Genomic DNA, 20,747 nt, shown 5'->3' with positions numbered 1-20,747 from the left:
CTGTTATAGGGTGGGGAATAAATTTTTTTTTCTCCCATACCCATCTGTCTATCCCAGGATGTATCCTCCTTACTGAAAGACCTTGTTACTAAATTCACATGTTCCTCTACGTTTGTAGACTGCTAATCTAATCCTTAGCTGTTAGGAAGTCATCGTGAATTTTTTTTTTTTTTTTTTTTTTTTTTTTTTTGAGATGGAGGAGTCTCACTCTGTTGCCCAGGCTGGAGTTTAGTGGCATCATCTTGGTTCACTGCAATTTCTGCCTCCCAGATTCAAGTGATTCTCCTGCCTCAGCCTCCCAAGTAGCTGGGATTACAGGCACCTGCCACCATGTTGTTTGGTTCACCCTATGGAGTCAACATTTTTCAATAATGGGAAGGGTTATAAAATCCCTTTGGCAGGAAAGAGCTTAGTTTGATGATGAAATTCCACTGGACAGCACCATGATACTCTCTTTATAAAATCATTTAACATCCATGGACAGGTGGACACTGGAACATTATTATTATTATTATTTTAAGTTCAACATTCTTTAAGTTATTCAGTTACTTCCGGAGAGAGGTAGAGTTGTGATATCCTGATTTTCAAGCTACTAAGTTTTCATCTTTGCCATCCAAGGTCTCTAATATGAAGAGACTGAGGACAAATTTCAGAGGAAGAGGGAATACAGTCAGGCAAATTATATTATAGTAAGGGAATCTGAAAATGCAACTGAAAATTTTTAGAGCTTGAATCTAAGGAATAGCATTTGAGTAAATTATAAAGGAACATAGGGTTAAGTCAGATGGAAGTGGTAGAGAAAAAAAAATAGGGTTAGAATATAAGTCATTAAAGCCAGCATGAATAAGAAAGAACACAAAGCAGAGTAGAGGCTGGCAGATGAGACTGTTAGTTTTGTTGCTGAGCTTCTAAGTAATTGGGGATGTGAAAGGTTAGACAGTAGACAAGAGGTGGGAGTTGCCATCATGAGGAACTCTCAGACCTCCAAGGCCCAGAAACTGCACTGGAGTCACTTAGGAAAAATCTACCTTTCTTTGGCTCCTCTTGTCTATTGCAGGATGTTTTCTTCTTAGTAGAGGACCTCATTCCTAAGCTTGAACATTTTTGTGTCTTACTCCTCACGCTTTCCACCCATCTTGGCCCAGTAAGAGTCGTTTACAGAGAAAATAACAATTCACCAAAGCTAAAGTCAGCTATGAATGCAGGGGAGTGAATTTGGTTCTGTAAGAATAATAGAATTAAGGAAAAGGAATGCAAGGCATAAAGTGGAAATGATAGACCCCTAAAGAAGTTTTGGCATGAAAGTGGAAGAAGAGTATTGGAAAGGTTTCCTAGGTAGCAAAAAGCATAGGCAGGTGGATGTGAATCCAGTATGAGATGGGCTTGCCTTTGGAGGGCTGTATAGGAAGTAATGTTTTCTTGAGAAAATCACGTTCAATAAAGAAAGAAGGAGAAGAAATGAGCAGCATGAGTGTTTATAGGACATAACATTTGCTTATTAATTTGTACACATCAACTTATAAAATGTGTGCCACATTCCTATGGCATTGGCATTATTGTCTGAGAAAAAGTATCTTACAGAGTAGAACTCTAAGAACAAATTGTATTTTCTCTCCATCTAATGTCTAGGTATAAATCGAAGACATTCCCCAGTACAGATAATTCTGAATGCTGCATTCTTACTTGATATCTTGCCTCTATATTTTATATTGAGATTAAACATTTTTCACAATTATAACTTTTAACAGATGCATAATATTCCACCATGTGGTTATGCCATTATTTATTTAACAAACTCCAAATTATTAGATAGTGGGCTTTCTCTCCAAAGTTTCATTATTTTAAATAATTCCACAGTAAAAAAATGGCATATAAATTTTAGAATTAGTTTTTAATTATTTCCTTAAATAAATGACTCTAAATGGAATAAGTAAATCAACAGGCATAAATATTTTTAAGACTTTACTTAGGTACTTTCTTGCTTCAAAGAGAAGTCATTTAGTTTATACTAGGAAAGCAATTTAAAACCCAGAAACAATAAGACTGAGAAGCCAGCACCTAAAAGCTCCTCTGAGAATTCAGATTGCACTAGAGGAGTCAACACTCACTGGAGCTACACCTTATTCCGGCCCTGACCAATCCATTCTCACGTCCCCTGATGCAGAATCAGTTTCAAAGCATGTGTTATATGTAGATTGCTTCTATTCAGCTAGCTGAAAAGAATGCCACAACACACCTTTCCCCTAAAATGAGTAGAAACAGTCTTACTGTATCATAGCCCCTTAAGTTCCCTCTCAAGCCGGCAGACAAATTCCTGAGTGATAATTCCAGTCTAGCTATCTTATCTCACAACCTCACCTTTACCAACAGCATCCCAACCAACACAAAAGAACTGTCCATACATTTTCTGTACATATAAGCATGCCACACTTCACTAATTTCAAGCCAAATGATCAAAATAATAATTGTTTTACCCACCTGCATGTTTGCTGTATTTAACTCAGACCTTTGCAAGAATCTGACCAAACAAGGTGCAATCAGACAAAACTAGAAAGCCAGTTTGGTTAAATTTATGTTCACCAAAGGATTGCTGAATATGTACATGTTCACAGCAGCTCCTAGATGGCTTACCTCATTCAATCTTGCCTTTTCAGTCCAATTGGTCCAGTGAAAATGTTGACTTATCTGGAAAAGGAGAAATACAGGAGCATAATAAGCATGACATAAAATAGAAAGATGCATAATTGTATGCATGAGGTATATTTTTTCAGTACAAGTAATAGAATCTCACTTCCTATTTTGGGAAAATAACAAAAAGGCAATAAGAGAAAATCGTGTTCTTATCAAGTGACTCAAACACCCCCTACAGATTTCAGACCCACGTTCAATCTAGCCTTCAGAAATGACCTGGCAAAATGAAACAAGAGTCATTTTAGAGTCGTTTAATCTCTAACTTCAATTTTCTTAATAAAAAGAGCCACAGCAGTACCTTAGCTCGTTAGCTCAGGGAGGGGTCTGGCAAATGAATCCAGCCTAATTACAGAATGCCTCTGAGATAGCAAGTGCAACATGTGTATGATCTTCCACGATCTGACTTCTTCAAAGTTATAACCCACATGTTAATAAGCAACTGAAATTCATGCTGGCATGGAAGCAATGAGTCTAATCCTAAATCTGTAATCAGATACTTGGGCATGAGCAAGTTCCATAGCATGAAAGAATACTGAAAATATTTGGATGTATTAAAACTTACATATTTCAAAGATGATAATAAAGTTTTATTTATATAAAATTATGATTTAAATCCTTTATAAAATAATTAAGAGTATAACTAATTTTCACCAAAACCTTGTGATTCCTCTAAGATTTTAGAGCTCTATATCTCCAAATTATTTTAACTATTATGATTTAGTATGATGACTGTTTCATTTTAATATCACAAGAATGTCAGACATTAGGATACAAATTCACATTCATAAAGGTCAAACTAAAAAATCTTCTTTTCTATGTGTTTTAATTAACAGGATAAACATTTTTAATCAAATACACACAGTCCTAACATTACATTTCTGTCTTCAGTATCAATGTTTTTCCACGTTTTATTTAACAGTTCAAAGAAGACATTTTATGCTGTGCTAGTTATAAGACATACGAGACAGTACTATTAGAAATCAATCTTCATTAGGACCATGTGAAAAGGAAAATTGGCACAGGAACTTCCACTAGAAAGAGAAAGGGAATTCTTGGATTTGCAAAGGACATTATTTTAGTTATGATCCACCTAGGTTGGCTTTTTCTCAATACCCTAATGTAATAATCCTAACTAAAAATGTTGATCACTAATCAGTGTATTTGATGGTGAGTCCTGAATTTATTAAATTAATCATCTAATTTCTTTTCCAGGTCCCAATTCACATTTACATGTAATCAAAAAGCAGACTTAAAGATATCATTTTAATTATTCATCTGATACGGTTTGGATCTGTGCTCCCACCTAAATCTCATGTTGAAATGTAATCCTCAATGCTGAAGGTGGGGCTTGGTGGGAGGTGTTTGGATCATGGGGCTGGTTTCTCACGGTTTAACACCATCCACCCCAGTGCTGTCACTGTGATAGTGAGTGCTCATGAGATCTGGTTGTTTAAAAGTGTGTAGCACCTCCCCGCTCTCCCTCTTCCTCCTGCTGGGACAAGGTGAAGTGATGGCTCCTCCTTTGCCTTCTGTCACTATTATAAGTTTCCGGAGGCTTCCCTGAAGCTGATGCTGCCATGATTCCTGTACAGCCCGCAGAACTGTGAGCCAATAAAATCTCCTTTCTTTGTAAATTAGTCCCCCGTATTACTTTATAGCAGTGTGAGAAAAGAACAAATACAGAAAATTGGTACCAGGAGTTGTATATTGCTATAAAGACACCTGAAAATGTGGAAACACCTTTGGAATTGGGTAATGAACAGAGATTGGAAGAGTGTGGAGGGCTCAGAAGGTGACAGGAAGATGAGGGAAAATTTGGAACTTCTAGAGATTTGTGGAATGGTTATAATGCAAATGCTAATAATTAGTGAAGGCCAGGCTGAGGAGGTCTCAGATGGAGATGAGGAACTTATTGGCAATGGAGCAAAGGTCATATTTGGCAAAGAGCTTGTTTGGATTATGCCCCTGCCCTACAGATCTCTGAAACTTTGAACTTGAGAGTGATAATTTAGAGCAGGAGTCCCCGACCCCTGAGCCACAGACAATTGTTAGTCTGTGGCCTGTTAAGAACCAGGCTGGGCCGGGCTCGGTGGCTCACACTGTAATCCCAGCACTTTGGGAGGCCGAGGTGGGCGGATCACAAGGTCAGGAGATGGAGACCAACCTGGCTAACACAGTGAAACCCCGTCTCTACTAAAAATACAAAAAAAATTAGCCAGGCGTGGTGGCGGGCACCTGTAGTCCCAGGCTGCACATCAGGAGGCTGAGCAGCAGGAGAATGGACGTGAAGCTTTATCTGTATGTACAGCCACTCCCCATTGCTCACATTACTGCCTGAGCTGGGCCTCCTGTCAGATCAGCAGCGGCATTCAATTCTCACAGGAGTGTGAACCCTATTGTGAACTGCACCTGTGAGAGATCTAGGTTGTCTGCTCCTTATGAGAATCTAATGCATGATGATCTGTCACTGTCTCCAATTGCCCACGGATGGGACTAGCTAGCTGCAAGAAAACAAGCTCAGGGCTCCCATTGATTCTATATTATGGTGAGTTGTATAATTCTTTCATTGTACCTTACAATGTAATAATAATGGGAATAAAGTTCACAATAAATGTAATGTACTTGAATCACCCTGAAACCATCCCACCCACCCCCAGTATGTGGAAAAATTGTCATCCACAAAACCAGTCCTTGGTGCCAAAAAGGTTGGGGACTGCTGATTTGGGGTATCTGGTGGAAGAAATGTCCAAGCAGCAAAGCATTCAATTCTTGACTTGGCTGTTTCTGATAGCCTATTTCACATGCATGAGCAAAGAAATTATGTAAAACTGGAACTTATATTTAATACGAGGCCAGGCGCAGTGGCTCACACATGTGATCCTAGCCCTTTGGGAGGCTGAGGCAGTCAGATCACCTGAGGTCAGGAGTTTAAGACTAGCCTGGTCAACGTGGTAAAACCCTGTCTCTACTAAAATACAAAAATTAGCTGGGCATGATGGCAGGTGCCTGTAATTCCAGCTACTCAGGAGGCTGAGATGGGGAAATCATTTGAACTTGGGAGACAGTAGTTGCAGTGAGCTGAGATCATGCCCTTGCCCTCCAGTCTGGGTGGCTGAGTGAGACTCTGTCTCAAAAAAAAAAAAAAAAAAAAAAAAAAGTGAAAGTGCTTCTGAATTATAAAATATGATATAAATATTTGTTTCAAAACTACCTATTTTGAGTTAATATAAATGTGCCTGCCTGCATGTTTTCCTCCCTTCCAAGCTTCTTATTGGCATTGAGATACTATTAGCATTTATTCAGCATTTACTTCAATGAGCATTACTAGGAAATGAGAGCATCAAATTCCTGAGGGAAGATAGCAATTAATTCTAACTTCAGGAACTGAAGACAGCTTCATGGAAAAGGCTACAATAAAGTTGGAAAGATGAGTAGATTTTTAGCGACAGAAAAACTGCTGTGAATACAGACTTTTAGTTAACGTCTATGCAATGAAAATCACCTTCAACGAGTCTGCATTTTACCAGGTGAATAGAATCCCTAGAATTTCTATGTTTGTACTTAAAGATTTTTTTTAAAAGGTTGTATTGGACATGCATATTCTTTGTTCTATGAGCTTTGTACATAAATTATGACTCAAAGTAATGAAAAATATAATCCAAACTGATGCAAATGCAAATGCCCTAGTTTTAGACAGCTGCAATGGTTATTTCTGTATATCTGGGAAACAGCTATCAGGCCTCATCTATACACTGGTTTTTGTTCAACTTCAAATGGGTGTCAAGAATAAGGTGGCATCCATTTCAGGAATACATAAGAGTTTCTAAGCCTTTCTTCTGTGAGCAGCTTCTAAATCACCCTCATCTTGTGGCACTGGCATGATGGAACATTCTCACAGATTGCCTTTCCCCATCCAAGCTCTGAGGACGCCCAGGCTGGTTGGAAGGTGTAGCTTGTGTAATGATTCCAAAAGCACTCCTCTCCCATGATTACACAGAACAAGTAATGGAATAGTCATTTTCAAGGCCAGGCATAAGTGATTACTCACCAGGGTACAGAGGTTATGATAGGAAGGGCCCACGCTGATGCTGACAGTCAGAAGCAAGATGCAGGGCTTGATCTTTTACTGCAAGAAGCTGCAGAGACCATGCATCTGAGCTAGACAGCTGATGAGATGCCTTCTCCTTGGGATTCACACCACAACAATAGGCTAATAGATTTATGCCATAAAGGCAGTGACCTTTGTGGTCAGAAACATTTTCTCACGGAGAGAAAAAGGTGCTATACGCCCCTGTGTGCTACAGTTTTGACAGTGACTGACAGCATGGGCTGGCCCTAGTCTCCAGGAAGCCGTATGCACAGACTTTTGCATTGTTACCCTTTGATTAACTTCTGACACACTTTGCAACATAAAACTCTTACAAAGAAATTGCTCTGTAATGCTAGCTTGTAACATCTAGAAACTTTGCCAACGAGAGCTAAAATGTACCCCAAAGCAGTGTGGCCTGAAATAATATCCATGTGCGTGTATGTGTGTGGGGAACACACTTTGGGCTTTAAATTTTCAGACTCATAATGCTATCACTTAAGTGCAATATTTAGAAAAAGAGTCTCACATGTTATAAGCATATTGCACATGAAGAGACTTAAGCAATGCCAAGATGAAAATAAATAATGTATGAAGTCAGAGGCCTGAAGCAAATGTTAACTAATTTCAAAATGGGTCAAAATCACAACAATTAAGTCCCTGACATGTGAAGTCATTTTTTTTCTTCCTAAAATATTAACCAACTTGCTTCACTTCTTCTAGATTGATTTGTAGAGCATGAAAGGTCATTTTGGAGGCAGAGGGGGAATTTGGCTTCTACAAGCCATCCATAATGAGAGCCAATAAATTAGGTAAAGCTCCTGTTTACCTAAGCTGAAATATTGATGTCCAAGACCACATCGAATGCAAATCTCTACATTAATCATTTTTCTCCAGTTGGGAAATTCAGACCATGGTAACACATGCTTTGATAGACCTATACATCATAGTTACAGCAACATTAGACAGTGCCTCAGTGACAGAATACAAATATATTGCATTGGATTTCCTTCATTTTCCCCAGTCTGACTTTTATTTGTAACTGCAAAGTCTGCTCTGGGTGTGTGAGGTTTTGACACGGGTTTGGGTGATACTTTTGGTCTAGGAAATAAGTGAAAATTGATAACAAGAATTTTCTTCGCTTGGTTACCTGCCAAGCATATCTAGGGGAGGCTCACATCTAGTTCATTAAGCATAGCACCTTGATGAGCACATACCTTGTGTTCAGTCTTCTCCCACTCCAACAGTAATATGGTCTGTGTTTCCCAGAGTGGGATTCATGAACCATCTGTGTCAGATTACCTGGGTGCTTGCTGGGAAATGCAGTTTCCTAGGCTTCATCATAATCAATCAGATTTTCTTAGCGGCGAGGGGAGGGGTGGCGCAGGGAATCTTGTACAAGATCCTCAGCTGTTTATTATACACACCGTTGTCTGATAACTGATATAGGCAGCCATCACCCTTGGGCTTCTAAAAACTACCTTGTCTTGCCACTTTTCTGCTGAAAGTCTTTCCTCTCCCAAATATGGTCCAAACCTCTACGTAGCCCTCTTCTTCTCTAGAGGCATTTCTCACACAGTCTTATCTACTTTTAAGGTTATTCTCTCTATATGCAGAAGACTCTCAAATCACTATTTCCAACAGTGATGTTCTATCTCAGCTTCCAATTCATATGTGAAAATGCCTCTTGAAACTGTCTACCTGGCATTAGAAAGACAGTGTGGCCAAACTGAACTCATTCCTCTTTCATTGCTATCACACAGCCAGACAGAAATCCTGATGCTCTCATTTATTCTTCTGTCTCCCTTCTATTTTCAACACGTACATCATTAAATAAATAGCCTGTGTCATCTATTCATAGTCTCTACGATGGCTCATTCTTTTCTTTCTTTTCTACCCCTGTGCAAAATCCAGGTCTTCCTTGTTTCTCAGCTGTACCATTGTAACAGACCTCTAACTAGCGTTCCCGTCTTTTGTCTTCAACTTCTCAAATCAATCTTCTACATGGTGGCTGAATAGGTTTTCTAAAATACATCTGACTGAGTCACTTGTTTCCTTAACACTCTGAGAACATTCCTCCTGCAGGACAAAATCTAGGTTTTCTGGCCTGACTTTCCTGCCCATTTCTAGTTTATGCATACTCAATTTTTATCAATCCTTACTTTGATTCCACTTCAGTACAACCGTTTACAGTAACGTTATACCATGCCTTTCTTCCCATTTCCCTCTGCCTGGAGTACCCTTTTCTTGACTATTTTCATTCATATTATGACTCAATAATTATAATGATGCTTATAAATGTTATTTTATGACACAATTATCTAATATGAATACTTACTCTATGCCAACTATTGAGTTAAATTTTTGATTCTCACAAGGATAAAAATGTGATAACCTACATTAGTACGCTTTTTAAGAGGCCTTCTTTCATCACCTTTTTAAGGCTTTCCTTAATCTCTAGTCTGACTACTTCTTACCTTATTACCACCAACACGCTATGTGCTTACTTCAGCTAAAACATTTAGCCTAATATACTAAAATAGTATGTTTATATTCTCCACTCTCTTTTCATCACTAAATTACATGATTCACAAGCGCACAGCATGTATCTTATTCAGATCTATTTTCAAACCATGTAGTCCCAGCTGCCCAAGTAACGTTTTGTTTTAACTCAGGAGATCTGATTCATGGCCATAGAGAATATCACTGTGTGAGTGGCTCTTCTTAGCATATTAACTAAGAGACTTTTGATCTGAGACCTCGAACTTCAAGCAGAGAGGCAGGACCATGTTCATGTTTGTATCTCCCTATAGTGCCTAGTCCTGCATATTTTATATCATCACTGCTCAAAAGTGTTGGTACAAATTTAACTGCTACTATGTGGATTTCAGGAATATTAAAATGAAGATAAGCTCTGCTAAATTTTAGAAATATGGAGTACACAAAGTCACTGTTAAAAGCAAAATCATTAGGCACTCTAGCCTCATTTAAGCAGCATGATGTCAGAAGGAATATTCATTAAACGTAATGGATTTGTGAGTGTCGGACAGAATAAATGTATGAACTTACAAAAAGTGCAAAGGGGAATGGATCACTGTTGTGAGAAAAGGGCAAACGACACCTTGCAGAGTCAGAAACCCCAAGAATAAAGGGGATCAGTGGGATGGGTTTCTTTTAACAACTGTTTAAATTTTTTTTCAGTAATGGCATACTTTTGGTACATTTAATTACATCAAATATGGTCATAAAAATAATATAATAATAATGAAATATTGCTCAACTTATTGAGTGAATACTCTGACCCAAGTGTTCTATAGAGCTCAATGTATCTTCTAGGTATGCATTTTCTCCTGTTTTATAGATGAGGAAGCTGAAGTTCAGAAGGGTTTAGTAACTTTCTCAAGGTCATATTGCAATGTATTCACATATGACAATCTGTGTTCACTCATTTAAAAAGCACATGCTGAGCAATAACTGTGCCAGAAATTGAACTAGGAACTAAACATACAGGGATAAGTCAGAAGTTCAAAGAGTTCTCAGTACTGTGAGAGAATCATAAAAAGTAACACGATACAATGTGGCACATACCCTGAGACAGTTAGCCTATGAGGTCAATACAGAGGGTCATGAGAACCTGGGAGAGAGGCATCTAATCTAGCTTGGGATAAAAAACAAACAAACCTGTAAAGCATCAGGGAACACTTCCCAAAAAGACATGAAAAGTCTGACTGTATGAGGTAACAATCATAGTTTAGATGGAGGGAATGATACATGCCAATGACTCAGAATTCTTCTGTGTCCTATATTTCTCATCACTGCTATCACCAGAATGTGTTTGAGAAGGTAATGGCAGATCATCCTGATTTTACACTCTCAAAGTGGACACCTTGAGAGATAGTGTTCAATGAGGATGAAAAGTATGAGTATGCTATGGAAGAGTGCTTACAATTTGTCCTACAGATGCAAATGGTGCCCTTTAGTGATTGTGCAGGGCACAACCTGTACACTGTAAATGACAGCCCTGTTCCTAGCATTGTGCTTGGTTGGTCCTTAACATATCTAATCTGATTTATTCTTCATGATGACTCTAAAAGTTGGTTTGCTTGCCTTCATTGTATGGATAAGGAGACTAATACCCCAGGAGTTTAAATAACTGTCCAAACATCATACATAGAACAAATAAAGGAGACAGAATCTTAATCAAGATGTTTATGCCTCCAAAGTCCTTGATCTATCTGCTAGAAAATCAGGAATAAGGAAGAAATTCTATTTTACCTCTTTGGTGAGCTCTTCTCTGGCATCATAGATGGGTACTTCCCCCTGAATTCCCAGTCTAGTTCTCGGAAGAGACAAGATAAACTGCTGCTTCTATATTAGCTTCTCTAAGAGTACCAGCCTGTCTGGGCCCTATTTTCATTAATCTTTACACTTTTCCCTGATTTGATTCTCTTTCTTTTACCCTAATTTCCTCCCCAGTCTGGCTAAAAAAAAAAGACCATTCCGTTTGATCACATATGTTAGTAGGCTTGTTTTCATTATGATTGTGTCTACTAAACTGTTCCAATATTAATCTAGGTCATAGAAGACTAATAGAAATCCCCCATTAATGTAATATTTCTTAAGTACTATATGTTACCTTATTTATAAGAACTCAGGCAGAGCCACCAATGGGAACTGTAGGCTCCTAGTAATAAAATAAATAGGAGGGATGAAGCATATCAGAAGCACAGGTTTCCTTTGAACACCTTTCTATCTCATTTTCAGGACTGTGGGGTTGTTAAGTCTAATTTTATGACCACTATCATGTTGTAAAACTTGTCAGTCTTTGCTGTATCCTCAGACGTGAGGCCTCACCCATCCCTCTCTTTTCATGTTATTCGAATTCTAGACGTAGGTTAAAATCCCAGAAGTGGTAAGCTTTCTGTTCTGAGCATACCATGCATTAATCGAATACACACCAAAGTCTATTAATTTTGAATAGCGCTATCAATTATACTGCATGACAGAGAGATAACTATGCTATCACCTGTGAAGAAGTGTCTTTCTTAGGAAACCTATATAGCCTTATCAAGACTCTAATGCTGATGGATAACTTCATTCTCAAAAATCACAATTTGACTGCATTTTCTTTTATGGGATATTAAAAATGCAAGCCAATAGAATACTTCTGAGGCTTGTATCACCTATCCACTTAGACAATTAATGAGCTTATCATTACTCTTCTAATAAAAATAAGACCATTCCAATTACTCTGGGCCTGTTAAATATACCTACTTTCCAGGTATGAAAGTGTATAGAAAGGCAATGTTAGCACCTATACAAGGCCTTGTGAGTTTCCCAAGATTTATTTAACTATCAGGTGCCACTGAGAAATGACTCTTTTCATTTTTTAAAAAAAATCCCACTTGACTCTGTGTCATCCTCCCATTCTCTGTCTAGCCCAATTATATTGACAATCTGGTCTTTTCTTCCTAGCCTTCCTTCAGGACAACTTCTGGTTTTTGTTCTTCCCACAAAAACTCCAGTATAAAAGAATAAATCCACTTTTATGTTAAGCTTCAGGTCTCTTAAATAATCTCTCTTAGATCAATGATAAAGAAAGACTAGGAAACAGCTCAAAACCCTCCCCTGACTTCCCAACTTACTAAAAATAAAGTGGGATCTTTTTGCCAGGCATGCCTTACAAGCTACTCACTCATTCATTCAGGTAATAAGCATATGTTGGGTACACACTCTATGCCAAGCACTATTCCAGGTGACTACTGATAAGACAGAAGCATTGTAATTCCTCTGTATTTAATAAATGAGAAGGAAAATACCAAGGAACAAATACTTACATGATATGATTGTAGATAATGAAGTGGGATACAGAAACATAAAGCAGGGTGAAGGCAGGGGGATGGAAAAGAAGAAAGGACGGACAGGGTTTCTGGTGTTAAGCAAGTCAGGAAAGACCCCTTTCAGGAGGTGATGTTGAAACAGAGATCCAAATGAATATCTAGGGAAAGCTTTTCAAGTCATGTGAATGCCATGTGTTCAGATCTAGGCCTGGAATACATTTGGCAAGTTCAAGAGAGAGAATGAGGCCAAAGTGCTTAGAGAGGAGTAGGTGAGTGAGGTTAATATTGGAAAGGGGCTAGATCAAGCAGGCATGAGTGTGATGGGAAACCCGTAGCTACTTTCAGTTACTCCTAAACTGTCTTCAGTCCTGAGGACAGATGAAGAAAAAAATCCTTTTACTGACCACAAGTCTCAATATTTCAGGGAAATAATTCTACTAGCATGTCAATAAAAATGGATTTTTATGTCTTCTCAATATATCTTTAGGCTGAAGCAAATAAAGTTTATGCTTTAGAAAAACATTTAGCGATATTACATCAGAGAAATGCAAATTAAAACCACAATAAAACATGATCTTACCACAGCTAGAATGCCCGTTATTAAAAAGTCAAAAAATAGATGTTGGTGCAGATGTGATGAAAAGAGAATACTTATACACTGTTCCTGGGAATGTAAATAAGTACAACCTCTCTGGAAAACAGCAGGAATACTTCTCAAAGAACTGAAAGTACATCTACTATGTTATCCTGCAATCTCACTACTAAGTATGTAAAGGAAAATAATTAATTATGTAAAAAGAACATTGGCATGTGTGTATACATCACAGCACAATTCATGATAGCAAAGATATGGAATTAACCGAAGTGCCCGTCAATTGATGAGTAGATTATATACCTCATTTTTTAGTCTATTATCACTAATTTTTTTAAAATTATTGCTCTAACCATAGTACCATATACATGGAATACTATTAAAAACATACAAATGAATGAAAAATGTCTTTTGCGGCAACTTGGATGGAACTGGAGGTCATAATCCTAAGTAAAGTAACCTAAGAATGGGAAAAAAATACCACATGCTCTCACTTAGAAGTGGGAGCCAAGCTATGGGTACACAAAGGCATACAGAGTGGTACAAGGGACACTGGAGATCCAGAAGAGGGGAGGGTTGGATGGGGGTGAGGGATGAAAAAATACCTATTGGATACAATGTATACTACTCTAGTGACAGGTACATTAAAATCCCAGACTTCACCACTGTACAATGCATCCATGTAGCCAAGACCCACTAGTACCCCTAAAGCTATTAAAAGTTAAAACAAACAAGACAAAAATATTTCTAAAAAGGAAAATTAAAGGACATATATGTTTTACGGAATAGTCTCAGGGCCTTCTTGTATCATGAAAACAGTACCAAAAAGTGCTTTATAAAATACAATATTCGGTTGATGTGTTGCGAAAATAAAAATGTATGTGCACACAGTACAGTTACAACAATAATTTTAAAAAAAATGTTTAGTGATATTAGAATATACCCACAAAATTATATTTCCCATCAAAAGCAAAGAACAACACAGAGTAGTTGGTTCCGTTTATCCTAAAAATTATATATTTATAGGCCAGGCGCGGTGGCTCACACCTGTAATCCCAGCACTTTGGGAGGCCTAGGCGGGCGGATCACAAAGTCAGGAGATCAAGAGCATCCTGGCTAACACAGTGAAACCCCATCTCTACTAAAAATACAAAATATTAGTCAGGCGTGGTGGCGGGCACCTGTAGTCCCAGCTACTCGGGAGGCTGAGGCAGAAGAACAGCATGAACCCAGGAGATGGAGCTTGCAGTGAGCTGAGATCACACCACTACATCCAGCCTGGGTGACAGAGCAAGACTCTGTCTCAAAAAAAAGAAAAAAATATATATTTATATATTTGCATGTGTGTATATTTATATGAAATATTTATTTTGATCATATATTTATATATTTCATGAAATATATGTATGAAAAACCTCACAAAATTAGGCACTATAATAGTTGAAGTAATTTTACAGATGGTAGAGTTATAGAGGATATTATTCCATTTTTTATTATTATTTTGAATTTTACTTTATTTTCCAAATTTCCACAACATGCCTTTTTCATTATAAAAGTCATAATAAACTATGGCTTCCATTATTTAAAAAGCTACAAAACTGAAGATCTTTTTAAAATTACTCTAATTTGTAGATCTTCATGAAAATGTGGAGGAAGATGCATTGTTTAGAATTGTTAATCAATTACGTTTGCATCATAGTACTACTACCAATTAACAGTGTGATGTTAGATACGTTGCTTAACTTCTCTGGGTTAGTTTTGCCATCTAGTAATGTGAAAAAGTAATGCCTATGTCTCAGACTCACTATGAGAAATAGTGCTCACTTCAGCAGCACATATACTGAAATTGGAACGGTACAGAGAAGATTAGCATGATCTCCGCGCAAGGATGATATGCAAATTCAAGAAGCATTAAAAAAAATTAAATAAAAAAAGAAGAGAAAGAATTTTTATGATAAATAAATTAAAATGATTGAAAGCAAGAAACTTGCAGACATATCTTTGTTATGCTATCTTAGATGGCAGAGATTCTACAAGTATTTATAAAATGTCCAGCAGATTTTTAATGGAGTAGCTTCAGCTAAATTAGAGAAGGTTTGACTGCAAACTCTAAAGAAGTCTCTATCAATATATAATCAGAGAATAATAAAATTACTATTTTGAAACTGACCTTGAGGCATCTCTTCTATCATTAATTCCAGTCTTCCTTTTCCGTCAGTGAAAGTCCAACTTATCCCTGCACACTTTTAACAATGGGACTCTCATTCATTTGGCAGTACTAGGATAGAACTCACTATTAGTATTTTTTTTTCCTCTGTTAAGCCAAAATCCATTTATCTGTTCCTTTCACTCTAGATCTTGCTTCTTTATTCAGGATCCAGATAAAATAGGCCTAATCCAACAGTCACACGATAGCCTTTTCCGTTTCTAAAAACAGCTATCATTTCCCCTCTCTACTGATCCAGATTATTATTCACTTTTCCCCCAGCTAATCCTTGGAAAATAAGGTTGCTAGGCCCCTCACTTTCCACTGGAGCACACACACTATATACTTACGAAATTGTGGAATCTAAGCCTGAATACAATTTCAACCAAGTTTCACTAGCACAAAACACAGGATTCTGCCTGCCTATCTTGTTTTTAAAATCATATAATATTGTAGGATTCCTATCATTGGTTGTCTTAAACGAACTTTGAACATGGTACACTGAAAAGGTATTGGCCTTGAAACTCAGAGATGTAGCATCTAGTACAGTGCCTGGCACATAGTAAGCACAGTAGTCCCCACTTATTCATGTGGGATGCATTGCAAGACTCCCAGTGGATGCTTGAAACCATGGATAGTACAGAAGCCTAGATACGCTGTTTCTTCCTATACATACATACCCATGATAATCTTTAACTTGTAAACTAGGCACAGTGAGAGATTAATAACAGTAGGAATAAAATAGAACAACTATAATAATATACTGTCATAAAAGTTAAGTGAAATTGGTCTTTCTCTCTCTTGAAATATACTCACACTTCTTGTGCCTACATGTTGAGTTGAAGGGAGATGAATGACATAGGCACTGTGATGTAGCTACAGGCTACTATTGACCTTCTGACAACACATCAGAAGGAAAATAGTCTGCTTGGGGTGATTCTGGGTCCTCAATCCATGTAGGTGTCGATAGTTGGATGTCAGGAGCAGACAACATTGATGACTAATGGGTGAATGGGTAGCATACATATGGATATGTTGAACAAAGGGATGATCTGTGTCCAGGGTGGGATGGAACAGGACAGTGGGAGACTTCATCATGCTACTAAGAATGGCTTGCAATCTAAGACTTGTACATTGTAGATTTCTGGAATTTTTCATTTATTATTTTTGGACTGCAGGTGACCTCAGGTAACTAAAACCACAAAAAGCAGAAACACAGATAAGGGGGATCAACTATTTTCAACAAATGATGGCTGTTATTGTCATAATTACCACTGTAGTTATTTAAAAATGCTTAAGACATTTTAGATTTGTAATCACTAAGCCCTATTTTCCTGAACCTGTGTAACACATTTGGTTTTTAGAAATCTGGGTAGAACATTCATCTTTGTTAACTGTATTTTATGAGAATTAAATTGTCTTATCATAGTAACCCTGTTAAAATCTTTTTGGATTGTGATTCAGTGTGAAACCATATGTGCTCTCCCTTCCAGATCTCTGTCAACTGTGCATGCGATGAGCTGTCCACTATATCTTCGGTCAAGCCACAGATAAAAATGTTGACTGAAGCAAGTTCAAAGTCTGAGGCACATGTGCTGTGTATCACTCGACATGAGGAAGAAAGGAACTGCTTATAGCAGTGTATACCTACGTCCTTTGAGAAATGGCAGACTAAGCCGTTTTAATCATTTAATTTTAACCCTCTGGGTCACTACATTTATCTGAAGTGCACTTAACGTAGAATCTAAGACCATTTGAAAATTGTCATTGGCATTAGTTCTTGTTTTTTTACAAATATAGACGGAATCGCAACTCAAACTTGTGAGCTCTATTGGTATATCTGAGCAGTACAATTAATGAATTTCAGTTAATTTTTAAAAACTTACTCTGTTCTAGTTCCTAAGCCAGAGCCTGAAGAAGTTCACGGTCTAGTCAAACACACAAATATATAGATATATCGTATGTATGTTGTCAAGTACTAAAACAGAGGCATTCATGACTGTTTATAAAGAGTCATAACCAAATTCCTGGCCACATAATTAAAAATATTTTAGAGCTGGCAAATATTTTATAGATTACCAAATCCAATCTTTTAATTACATCCAGAAACTGGCTAGGAAAAGGGAACCAACTTGGCCGGGCACGGTGGCTCATGCCTGTAACCCCGGCCCTTTGGGAGGCCAAGGCGGGTGAATCACGAGGTCAGGAGATGGAGACCATCCTGGCTAACACGGTGAAACCCCCTCTCTACTAAAAATACAAAAAATTAGCCAGGCATGGCAGCTGGCGCCTGTAGTCCCAGCTACTCGGGAAGCTGAGGCAGGAGAATGGCATGAACCTGGGAGGCGGAGCTTGCAATGAGCCGAGATCACGCCACTGCACTCCAGCCTGGATGACAGAGCGAGACTCCGTCCAAAAAAAAAAAAAAACAAAGAAAAGAAAAAAAAGGGGGAAAAAAAAGAAAAGGGAACCAACTTGCCCAAGTTCATATAGTTAACTGATGGACAAGAACTCAAATGTTTGAGTGCCTACAGAAATGTCCTTCCCCTATCCTCCCCTCGACAATGTCCTCCGGCACCAATAAATGTGTACGTTTGTTTATATGTAATGGTAGACTATCCTGTCTAAGAGTCATCTTTCTGAAGAATCTTATAATCCAAGATTGAAGGTATTGATACAGAATAAATAAGAAAAGTGTATTCTATTGAGTCTTTATCCTTGAATATACCTAAGGAATTAAATGTGCACACTCATGAACAATTAAATTCCCTTACATTCCAATATTAGCTTGTCATTATTTGTTTTTTTCCCCTCCTCCATGGAATATAGGGAAATATAATAACACCTTACTACTGATTAATGCTCATTCGTTTTAATTCATTCCACAAATATTTATTGACTTTCCACTATGTGAAAGGTCCTTTTGAAACCAGAAAAGTTCCCTTGTCCCCTTTTCAGGGCATGTGATGAGGGTGTGGCGCGCTTCTTCAGTGCCCCACTGTTCAAACCTCTAGGGGAGCATACAGACGGGCAGGCCGTGGAGCTCCCACCCCAGGGCATTGTCTGGAGGTGAATGTTTACAGCCCATGCACCAGTGGGCGTGGGTTACAGGGTGCTCGCTTAGTTTAGCCATCTATAGGCAGCTTGTGCTAACCAGCTCAATTAGACCCTCTATATTACCACAAAGACAGAGGACTTTCTGTATCTTGGGTTCTTGTCTTGGTGTTCCAGAAGAATCAGATCACACCTGGGCTTAGAGAATGAGTTCAAGGTTTTATTGAGTGGAGGTAGCTCTCAGCAGATGGGGGAAGCCAGAAGGGGATGGAGTGGGTCAGGCCGCTCAGCAGCCTGGGCTCTTCTCCGACTCCCCCCGGCCAAACTCTGCCTCATTCCACCGGTCGATGGGCTGCCTGTGTGCTGGCATCTGTCCTGTGCTCTTCTGCCAGCATGCTCCCCTCAACATCCTCTAGATGTCCAGCCACTTGTGTCTTCTTCAGCCGGTGTGTTCCTCTCAACATCCAGCCGCTTGTGTCTCTGCCTGCTAGGGTCTTGGGGTCTTTATAGGCACAGCATGGGGGCATGGCAAGCCAGGATGGTCTTGGGAAATGCCACATTTGGCCAGGAAAACAAAAGTGCCTGTCTTCACCTAGATCCGTGGGCACAGGCCCAGGGGTGGAGCCCTAGCCAGGGACCATGCCCTTCCCCACTTCCCTATCATTTAAAGGCAGCACACCCTTCTCTTCTCAGTACTTCCCCTTTTCCCCTTTGGTATCACTTTGTAAGATAAAATATAGAGTAACTATGGTAGCAGCCCTTAAGGAAGTCTATTTGTCTTGGTAATACTCTGCTCTTTGTGTTACAATGAAATGTATCATAAAGTCTAATAACAGATGGATATTCTGGATACTTACTCTTACCAAGAACACACAGACTACTGTTCTAGGGTATCTGTGCCACAATAAAGTATTAGTGAAGCAAATATTTATTGGATCTTACTGTCTGAAGGAAACAGAGGTATGTGGTTTTAGTAACATTTTCTGATTTGGCACTCCCAACTCCTCTGAGAAGTTGATATTCTAATTGCCCACTAGTGATTATAGCTGAAAACTTGAGGTTGCTAGATGCTGAGTAATTTATCTCAGGTCCTAAAAGTAAATGAAGGAGCTAGCATTTGAATGCAAGTCCATGTGACTTCAAAGCCTATGCTGTTTCCACAGAACTTTCACAAGGTTCTGGAATCAAAGGGTGGTGACAGCCATCAGTGTCTAAAATGGGTAAGAGAAGCTTGGAAGGAGTGAGTCTGTCACTGAACTCAATAGTTTGCATTTGTTTAAGTTTAACCGGTATGATAAAAACAGATTTTTTTAAATAAATTGGAATATAAACACGTACACTTTCCTCAAGTATCTCTAAGTGCACGATTCTGCACTAAAGCTGTGAAATTCTGCAATTGATCATTTTAAAAAGCTATTATTCACTATTGCTGTTAATGAGAATGATATTTTACTTCCTTTTCTGAAGCTTCTCTTTCTGTATTTTCAACACGGGCAGTTATACATAAAGTCATTTACTACACATTTTGAGGTTTTTTTTTTTTTTTTTTTTTTTTTTTTAATGTGGATGGTTCTGGCACTGAGTTTATCTCCTGTTAAGCACATTTCTTTTTGGCCATGAAGATGAGCCAAATTACCTTAGCTATTTGGTCTTACCCATGGTGTAACACTTGCCAGAAGTTTCTCTGGGGAAATTATGCAGCTCTAAGCAGCTCCGGATCTTTCAGCCCCAAGTTTCCTCAAAATAACCTGGACCTTTTCCACACTCTTCAGTTCCACCTCACTGGTCCCTGGACGAGTTGTGTAAGGTTTTTGAATGACCTTGATCTACCCTAATTTGAAATCACCACAGGTATCAGAAGGAAAAGCTGAGGGGGATTATTCCCAAGTAGGACGGATCAACTCTAAACTGACACAGGCTCTGTAGGAAGGGCTCAATCTTCTGTTTTTCTTACTGGGTAGCTTTTTCACTTATGATGAGGAAGGGAGTTCTATCGAGAATAGTCATCCCCCTGGCTTTTCTTTAGAAGAAGTCAGAGATGAAAAAGCAGGTGAGACTCCTAATCTTTTATTTACTTTCCCAAAAGCGAATTTACAGTATAGACAGGAGACTAAATGGCAAGGACTTCAGTTAACAGTGCAGCGCCAGGCCATGGGGATAAAATAATAAATAGGATACACAGAGTCCTTCACTCCCAAAGCCTGTAGTTAAGCACCATTTCAATAAACTTATTTCTCTAAAGTAGTACACATACCAGGAAAGGGGAAAGGAGTCCTA

The 20,747-nt window shown here is 38.4% G+C and overlaps 1 long non-coding RNA gene and 1 other non-coding gene across 3 annotated transcripts in view; one reads left to right on the top strand and one right to left on the bottom strand.

Annotated features, from left to right (window-relative positions):
• LOC110741317 overlaps window positions 1-20,747 on the bottom strand; it is a 2,275,404-nt gene that overhangs the window by 1,091,325 nt on the left and 1,163,332 nt on the right. Inside the window, exon 4 of one of the 2 annotated variants that reach the window (XR_002517353.2) lies at window positions 2,632-2,685. This is a non-coding gene — a long non-coding RNA (uncharacterized LOC110741317). Of the gene's footprint in view, window positions 1-232; window positions 2,686-20,747 lie in introns of those variants that run through there. The other variant, XR_004177644.1, reaches the window with a different exon arrangement.
• LOC116269838 lies at window positions 15,027-15,133 on the top strand. Its single transcript, XR_004177658.1, has one exon. It is a non-coding gene; the product is annotated as a U6 spliceosomal RNA (small nuclear RNA).

This window comes from Papio anubis, chromosome 12 (assembly GCF_008728515.1).
Source record: "Papio anubis isolate 15944 chromosome 12, Panubis1.0, whole genome shotgun sequence".
Taxonomy (NCBI): Eukaryota; Metazoa; Chordata; class Mammalia; order Primates; family Cercopithecidae; genus Papio; species Papio anubis.
This window is presented reverse-complemented; position numbering and strand designations above follow the sequence as displayed.